The sequence below is a fragment of the Anopheles marshallii genome (genome assembly GCF_943734725.1).
Source record: "Anopheles marshallii chromosome X unlocalized genomic scaffold, idAnoMarsDA_429_01 X_unloc_105, whole genome shotgun sequence".
NCBI classification, from domain to species: domain Eukaryota; kingdom Metazoa; phylum Arthropoda; class Insecta; order Diptera; family Culicidae; genus Anopheles; species Anopheles marshallii.
In genome coordinates this window covers 7,501-17,500 of record NW_026525675.1, presented here as the reverse complement: position 1 = coordinate 17,500, position 10,000 = coordinate 7,501, and positions in this window count along the sequence as shown.

The window sequence follows — 10,000 nt, the reverse complement described above, 5'->3', positions numbered from 1 at the left end:
CAGCCCCTCCGGAGTGTCGACATGTCCGAAGTGGCCGTGCGTGAGTGCGACGTCGAAGCACTGCCGGTCGAACTGCTTCGTCTTCCAGCGCGTCCCGGCGTGCCTGGCTGTCCCGTCGTTGGCTGTTGCTCGGCTTCGGTGCTGCTGGCCACGTCGCTGGGGACGCTGTCCAGGAACGTCCACCCCGAACTCGATGTATGCATGATCACTGCCTGAGAAGCGGTTAAGCACGCGCCATGAGTCCGGCCGTGCGATGAGCTGACTGGCAAAGGAGACGTCAACGACGCTTTCCCGTGCAACCCCGTTGCCCCTGAACGTGGGCGCGTTGCCACGGTTCAGCGTCTGCAGTGCCAGCTGCTCCACCACATGCAGGAGCTCCTGCCCCTTCCGGGTGGTGCGCGCACTCCCCCACTCCTCGTTCCAGGCGTTGAAGTCCCCGGCCAGGACTGATGTTGCGTGTCCGACCAGCGACACCTCCACCGCACCGAGGAAGCTTTCGAAGTCTTCGATGCCGCTGCTGGGTGGCACGTAGCAGCTGGCGAACGTTACTCCCGCTATGGTGGCCACCACGAGTCCCGGGACGACGCTCCCCCAAAGCCGTTGAATAGGGTACGCCCCTGTTGCTATTATCGCCACACTCTGTTCCGCATCGATGGCCCACCGCGGATCATCCCGAGGTGGTCGATATAGTTCGCAGGCGAGCACCACCTGAGCCCCTAACTCGCGAGCCGTCTGCAGCATGAGGTCTTGGGCTGCCCGGCTTCGCCCGAGGTTCACTTGCAGCACTTTTAGCGCCGGCACGTCGGATGCCCGACCGGGTGCGGGCCGCTGCACACGACGCAGCGCACCTCCGCCGTGCAGCTCTTCGCCTGGTGATCCGGCTTCCCGCAGCGAATGCAGCTTGTCGAGCGGTCCACTTCGCTCCTGCACGCAGCTCGGACGTGCCCCATCTCGAGGCACTTGTAGCACCGTTGCTGACGCGCCTGCAGAGGAGCCACCTTCCGGATCAGACACGATGTGTATTTGATCTTGACGCTCTTGTCGACCAGACCCTCCGCAGCCCTGGCTGTTACGCGGACTATCGCCACTTTCGTGCCGTCCCAGGCAGGTCGCAGGCGAACCGATGTCTCCTCCACCTCGCATTGGCACAGGTTGGTCAGCGCCATCGCCACATCGGTCTCCTTCGCTAAAGGGTCGACAGCGTCCAACCGGATTTCGACCATAGGCGTGACCAGCCGAGCTGAGGCCGGCCGTTCTGCCTTTGCGCAGACCTGCTTGATGCACTGCAGAACTTCTGCAGCGTCCGCGCTCTCCTTCAGCTCCATGACAAGCCTGGAGCGTGTGGTGCGTCGCCCGACGCCTAGGGCCTCAGCATGTTTCTCCATTTCTGGAGCTGTTCGGACAGCCTGGTACACCTCCGTCCAGGTTTGTCCCTCAGCTGGGGCGATTTCAATAGCGTCCGGCTTGGTTTTTCGCTGCCGCTGACGCCGACCTCCTCGTTGTGCTCCAGGCTGGCTACCCCGGGCCTGTTGTCCCTGATGTTGCTGGGGCTGCTGCTTAGACGGTCCTGCGATCGGCTGTCGCTGAACCGCTGCCCGTTGCGGTAGTTGCGGCCACTGCTGCTGCTGTTGCTGCGGCTTGTTCCCCGGTTGCCGGGCCGGCTTACGACGCACCACTTCAGCCCAGGAGCCGCCTTCCGGGTCTGAAAGCGGAGCTGCCGTTGCCGACACCGCTCCCTGCTGTCGCTGTTGCTGCTGCTGCTCACGACGTTGCTGCTGCTGTTGTTGCTGCTGCTGCTGCCACTGCTGCTTCTGGCTGCCTCCATAGCCCAGCGTCTGTGCGAGGAGCTCTTGGAAGCTGGCTCGCTCCTCCCTCAGCTCGTTGCGCAGGCGCTCAATGTCTTCACGAGCCAGCGTCTCGCGCATCCGGGCTTCCTCTCGGGCCAGCTGCAAATCTTGCCGGGCCTGCACAGCATTTGTTTCCAACTGCTGCCGGAGCATCTGGATCTCCTGTTGCAGACCCACGATCGTCGCTCGCAGCTGCTCGTTGGTGAGCGACGTCTCATTGAGGAGCTGTCTCAGCTCCGACATTTCCGGGGACTGCTGCTTCGCTCCCGGAACAGATGTTCGTGTAAGAGCCACTCGCGGCTCCAGAATAGTGGAGAGCTTCGCCGGCCTCTCCTCCGTTGACTCCGTCCTGGAACGGAGGGTTCGCCCCGTCGACGACATCTCCACCTCTCACTGTTACGGGTGAGGGTGGAGGGGGGGGGGGAGTCGGGGGAGGTGTTCTCCCCGACTCGCGGCGACGTAGCGCGTTGATTGACTCCCCACACGTTAAAATCGCTCCTCGCACCGGCCTTTTCCCTCCTGTAGGGGAGGGGGTAAATGGGAGGGGGAAGGGGGGGTGGCGGTCCGCTGCCTCTCGCCGAGACCTTTCCAACGATGCCTCGGGCGTGTCCCTAGCCCAAAGGATGGCCGAGTAATCACACTTTTAAGGATTTTACACTAAGTCTGATAAGTGCATAAATAGTTATCAAACTACTTATCAAACTTTTCACTCCTTCGTAGCTCCGCGAGTTTTAGTCCGAATCGCACGCGCGAGGGCTCGATCGACGGGGATTTTTGCCCCCCGTCGAGACACGTTTAAACGAAATAACGCCTTGGTACAAACTTTCGTACTTACTTAAGAAAAACCGGTCCCGACACACCGGAAACACGAAAATGTCTAAGTTTGGGGGCCTATATCTCAGCGAGTTTTGCACGTATGGAAACAGTAGACCCCTCAAACGAAGCGCACTGTTCTCACTAAGCGTTTCGCACTATTTTCGTACCGTTGAATTCGCCTAAGGGGGGGCAAAATCTACCGGAACCGAAAAACTACGGTTTTTCGGGCACCACTTCCGGTAGACCGCACACAGACGCGCTCACAAGGTCTCAATGGATGCGTCTTGTCAAGACCTTTCCTCCGATACCCCAAACGTCCCGATCCGACCACCCTACACCTTATTAAAAAAAGAAAGGTGGTCCACGAAAAACTCCCCCCCCTTAAGGGGTGGGGGGGTGAAATTTGGGTGGGGGGTCGGCGGCCAGGATCGGGGGCCGGACACGTGAAATCGAAGCCCTGGCACGCGTGGCCTGGCTGATACGGCCGATTTTCACTCCAAACACTCGCACACACGCACGCACACAGAAACACACGGTACTCGGCCAAGAACGCGCAACCGAACAGCTGTCCCATACAAAATGTATGGGAACGAAAGACGCCGGAAATCGCCAAAACCTCCAACTTTGGAAGCCTATAACTCCGCAACGGTTCGTCGCACAAAAATGTTAGACCACTCTATCGACGCGGGATATTCTCACTTATAGTCCTCAAGTGTTTTTAAGATCACTAACGCACTTTTTGGGGGGTAAAACGGTCCCCCACCAAAAACTCACAGTTTTTCAAGTGCCACTTCCGGTGTAACGCACACACACACACATACAAAATTTTGTAAGATGCGTCTTACCGAGACGCATCCAACGACACCTTAATCGTCCGGATCGGTTCACAATTCGCCTTAATATTCAACAAAAACCTGCCCACGAAAAACTCCCCCCCCTTAAGGGGTGGGGGGGTGAAATTTGGGTGGGGGGTCGGCGGCCAGGATCGGGGGCCGGACACTTGAAACCAAAGCCCTGGCACGCGTGGCCTGGCTGATACGGCCGATTTTCACTCCAAACACTCGCACACACGCACGCACACAGGAACACACGGCAAACGGAAAGTGCCTTAAATCGTGCACTTTGCCAAAAAGTTACACTTTTCGGTGCGCTTGCACCGGGCTTTACCGTTATGTTCTTCAGCACACTCGCGGCGACAACGCCAGATCGGGCGCAAACCGGTACTTTGCACTGACGTCACACGCGACGACACCCGGTACTCGGCCAAGAACGCGCCACCGAACAGCTGTCCCATACAAAATGTATGGGAACGAAAGACGCCGGAAATCGCCAAAACCTCCAACTTTGGAAGCCTATAACTCCGCAACGGTTCGTCGCACAAAAATGTTAGACCACTCTATCGACGCGGGATATTCTCACTTATAGTCCTCAAGTGTTTTTAAGATCACTAACGCACTTTTTGGGGGGTAAAACGGTCCCCCACCAAAAACTCACAGTTTTTCAAGTGCCACTTCCGGTGTAACGCACACACACACACATACAAAATTTTGTAAGATGCGTCTTACCGAGACGCATCCAACGACACCTTAATCGTCCGGATCGGTTCACAATTCGCCTTAATATTCAACAAAAACCTGCCCACGAAAAACTCCCCCCCCTTAAGGGGTGGGGGGGTGAAATTTGGGTGGGGGGTCGGCGGCCGAGATCGGGGGCCGGACACGTGGAACCAAGGTCCTCGGTGGCCGTTTGGTGTCTCTTTCGCACACTTTGTCTTACTCAGTATGCACTCACAGTATACACTCACACGCACGCGTCGACAAGAGCTCATCCACAACACGTCCGTTCACTACGGAGGTTCGCTCGCAACTACAGGGATAACTGGCTTGTGGCCGCCAAGCGTTCATAGCGACGTGGCTTATTGATCCTTCGATGTCGGCTCTTCCTATCATTGTGAAGCAAAATTCACCAAGCGTAGGATTGTTCACCCTTTCAAGGGAACGTGAGCTGGGTTTAGACCGTCGTGAGACAGGTTAGTTTTACCCTACTGGTGTGTGCTGTATGCTGCTATCTTAACGGAATTCCTGTGCAGTACGAGAGGAACCACAGGTACGGACCACTGGCTCAATACTAGTTCGACCGGACTTTGGTATGACGCTACGTCCGCTGGATTATGCCTGAACGCCTCTAAGGTCGTATCCAATCCGAGCTGATAGCGCATCATAAACCCATTAGGTGATCGGAAGCTAGCGGGCTTAACAACCCTCTGAGATCCGTCGGTGCTGCCCCGTGCACACTGCCGTCTCATCCCCGCTATAGCACTAGACTGAGCCGCAACGGGCGGGTGTACGCTGCACGTGGAAGTACCTTATCACAGGGAACCCTGGTGGCTGTGCGCCCGTCGACCGTGGATACAACTAGTTTCGACACCTTCGACCGCCCGCAAACGACGGGACTACAGGCTGGGAGCTGCGAGTTGTAGAGATGCGTTCGCATCGATCCTCTCAGGCGACCCATGCTTGGTGGTGAAGTGGTTAGTTCGTGGAGTATAGGCTTGCTGCACTCGACAAGAGTGCTGCTTGCAAGGCTGTGGTGGTACGTATGGTAGTTGATGAGCATAGGCTTGCTGCACTCGACAAGAGTGCTGCTTGCAAGCCTATGGTGGTACGTGTACGGTAGTTGATGTGAGCATAGGCTTGCTGCACTCGACAAGAGTGCTGCTTGCAAGCCTATGGGTGGTGTGGTGTGTGGTGCATGATTAGCCTTTCAAGGAAGATGTGTCCTTGGGGCTAATCGGTTATTTTTATAAGTCCGGGAAACCTTTCTCGTCGGGATTCTTATCCTAAGCAACCACGAAAGCTTCCAAGAGTTGAAACATTGCCTATCAAGTAGGCCGTACCAGCCCATAGCAAACCAACCAAGATAATCTAACAGGCCAAGATTGGTTGGAGACTTCAAAATTTGGCTAAGTCCATGGCCACCATAAGCCATTTCTATCAAGAAGGCCACGAACAGTGCTTAGCAACCACGAAAGCTTCCAAGAGTTGAAACATTGCCTATCAAGTAGGCCGTACCAGCCCATAGCAAACCAACCAAGATAATCTAACAGGCCAAGATTGGTTGGAGACTTCAAAATTTTGCTAAGTCCATGGCCACCATAAGCCATTTCTACCAAGAAGGCCATGGACAGTGCTTAGCAACCACGAAAGCTTCCAAGAGTTGAAACATTGCCTATCAAGTAGGCCGTAGCAGCCCATAGCAACCCAACCAAGATACTCTAACAGGCCAAGATTGGTTGGAGACTTCAAAATTTGGCTAAGTCCATGGCCACCATAAGCCATTTCTATCAAGAAGGCCATGGACAGTGCTTAGCAACCACGAAAGCTTCCAAGAGTTGAAACATTGCCTATCAAGTAGGCCGTAGCAGCCCATAGCAACCCAACCAAGATACTCTAACAGGCCAAGATTGGTTGGAGAATTCAAAATTTGGCTAAGTCCATGGCCACCATAAGCCATTTCTATCAAGAAGGCCACGAACAGTGCTTAGCAACCACGAAAGCTTCCAAGAGTTGAAACATTGCCTATCAAGTAGGCCGTACCAGCCCATAGCAACCCAACCAAGATACTCTAACAGGCCAAGATTGGTTGGAGAATTCAAAATTTGGCTAAGTCCATGGCCACCATAAGCCATTTCTATCAAGAAGGCCATGGACAGTGCTTAGCAACCACGAAAGCTTCCAAGAGTTGAAACATTGCCTATCAAGTAGGCCGTACCAGCCCATAGCAAACCAACCAAGATACTCTAACAGGCCAAGATTGGTTGGAGACTTCAAAATTTGGCTAAGTCCATGGCCACCATAAGCCATTTCTATCAAGAAGGCCATGGACAGTGCTTAGCAACCACGAAAGCTTCCAAGAGTTGAAACATTGCCTATCAAGTAGGCCGTACCAGCCCATAGCAAACCAACCAAGATACTCTAACAGGCCAAGATTGGATCTCAAAATGTTGCTAAGTCCATGGCCACCATAAGCCATTTCTATCATGCAGAACACACCGACATGGACGAAAGGGTCTACTGGCTAAGAGAAAAAATTTTTGCGGGACCACTCAAAACATCATAGTTAGACCTAGCAAATGATGAAAAGTGAAACCCGCGATCGATTGGAGAAACCTTATTTTACACTGAAAAATTCCACATAAGCAAAATTTGTATGGAGCACCCTACTGCAGAGCACACCGACAGGGCCGGGAAGGAAGGCCCGGTCCAAGAAAAAATTTTTGCGGGACCACTCAAAACATCATAGTTAGACCTAGCAAATGATGAAAAGTGAAACCCGCGATCGATTGGAGAAACCTTATTTTACACTGAAAATTCCACATAAGGAAAATTTGTATGGAGCACCCTACTGCAGAGCACACCGACAGGGCCGGGAAGGAAGGCCCGGTCCAAGAAAAAATTTTTGCGGGACCACTCAAAACATCATAGTTAGACCTAGCAAATGATGAAAAGTGAAACCCGCGATCGATTGGAGAAACCTTATTTTACACTGAAAAATTCCACATAAGGAAAATTTGTATGGAGCACCCTACTGCAGAGCACACCGACAGGGCCGGGAAGGAAGGCCCGGTCCAAGAAAAAATTTTTGCGGGACCACTCAAAACATCATAGTTAGACCTAGCAAATGATGAAAAGTGAAACCCGCGATCGATTGGAGAAACCTTATTTTACACTGAAAAATTCCACATAAGCAAAATTTGTATGGAGCACCCTACTGCAGAGCACACCGACAGGGCCGGGAAGGAAGGCCCGGTCCAAGAAAAAATTTTTGCGGGACCACTCAAAACATCATAGTTAGACCTAGCAAATGATGAAAAGTGAAACCCGCGATCGATTGGAGAAACCTTATTTTACACTGAAAATTCCACATAAGGAAAATTTGTATGGAGCACCCTACTGCAGAGCACACCGACAGGGCCGGGAAGGAAGGCCCGGTCCAAGAAAAAATTTTTGCGGGACCACTCAAAACATCATAGTTAGACCTAGCAAATGATGAAAAGTGAAACCCGCGATCGATTGGAGAAACCTTATTTTACACTGAAAAATTCCACATAAGGAAAATTTGTATGGAGCACCCTACTGCAGAACACACCGACAGGGCCGGGAAGGAAGGCCCGGTCCAAGAAAAAATTTTTGCGGGACCACTCAAAACATCATAGTTAGACCTAGCAAATGATGAAAAGTGAAACCCGCGATCGATTGGAGAAACCTTATTTTACACTGAAAAATTCCACATAAGCAAAATTTGTATGGAGCACCCTACTGCAGAGCACACCGACAGGGCCGGGAAGGAAGGCCCGGTCCAAGAAAAAATTTTTGCGGGACCACTCAAAACATCATAGTTAGACCTAGCAAATGATGAAAAGTGAAACCCGCGATCGATTGGAGAAACCTTATTTTACACTGAAAATTCCACATAAGGAAAATTTGTATGGAGCACCCTACTGCAGAGCACACCGACAGGGCCGGGAAGGAAGGCCCGGTCCAAGAAAAAATTTTTGCGGGACCACTCAAAACATCATAGTTAGACCTAGCAAATGATGAAAAGTGAAACCCGCGATCGATTGGAGAAACCTTATTTTACACTGAAAAATTCCACATAAGGAAAATTTGTATGGAGCACCCTACTGCAGAGCACACCGACAGGGCCGGGAAGGAAGGCCCGGTCCAAGAAAAAATTTTTGCGGGACCACTCAAAACATCATAGTTAGACCTAGCAAATGATGAAAAGTGAAACCCGCGATCGATTGGAGAAACCTTATTTTACACTGAAAAATTCCACATAAGCAAAATTTGTATGGAGCACCCTACTGCAGAGCACACCGACATGGACGAAAGGGTCGACTGGCCAAGAGAAAAAATTTTTGCGGGACCACTCAAAACATCATAGTTAGACCTAGCAAATGATGAAAAGTGAAACCCGCGATCGATTGGAGAAACCTTATTTTACACTGAAAAATTCCACATAAGGAAAATTTGTATGGAGCACCCTACTGCAGAGCACACCGACAGGGCCGGGAAGGAAGGCCCGGTCCAAGAAAAAATTTTTGCGGGACCACTCAAAACATCATAGTTAGACCTAGCAAATGATGAAAAGTGAAACCCGCGATCGATTGGAGAAACCTTATTTTACACTGAAAAATTCCACATAAGGAAAATTTGTATGGAGCACCCTACTGCAGAGCACACCGACAGGGCCGGGAAGGAAGGCCCGGTCCAAGAAAAAATTTTTGCGGGACCACTCAAAACATCATAGTTAGACCTAGCAAATGATGAAAAGTGAAACCCGCGATCGATTGGAGAAACCTTATTTTACACTGAAAAATTCCACATAAGCAAAATTTGTATGGAGCACCCTACTGCAGAGCACACCGACAGGGCCGGGAAGGAAGGCCCGGTCCAAGAAAAAATTTTTGCGGGACCACTCAAAACATCATAGTTAGACCTAGCAAATGATGAAAAGTGAAACCCGCGATCGATTGGAGAAACCTTATTTTACACTGAAAAATTCCACATAAGGAAAATTTGTATGGAGCACCCTACTGCAGAACACACCGACAGGGCCGGGAAGGAAGGCCCGGTCCAAGAAAAAATTTTTGCGGGACCACTCAAAACATCATAGTTAGACCTAGCAAATGATGAAAAGTGAAACCCGCGATCGATTGGAGAAACCTTATTTTACACTGAAAATTCCACATAAGGAAAATTTGTATGGAGCACCCTGCTGTGGTCACCATCGGTCGAGTTGGTCGAGACGGGCAAAAAATTTTTTTTTCCATATCGTCTCAAAACATGATTTATGGACCTTGTAAATGTTGAAAAGTGAAACGAAATCACTTTTGGAGCGATGAAAATTTTGTATGGGAGGTCCCTACCCGGAACAAATTTTACTAGTAAAGTCATCATTCCGCGACGAGAAATTTGAAAATGGTCAAATATGGTTAAGATGTCATGTTCATTCCCTACTATGGGGGACCAGGTCGTCACGAAAAAATTTTTTTCTCGACCTGGTCAAATGTGGTTCTGCGACGGAGGTTAAACTAATATTGCATAATTTGGGCCAAAAACCCCCCTCTGTCAGAAAAATTTCCCCTTCAAGAGCGAAAGCAGACCACATAAGTTGAGCTTCGAGGTATCTGAAAGTTGAATATAGAGCGAGGTTCTAAGCGAAGGGATAGCTTAACGTTGAGCATTGAACGCAAAAAAGCTTAGAGATAAGCTTATGATATAAGGATTGTGGTGCAGTACACAGCTTAACGTTGAGCTTTGAACGCAAATGGC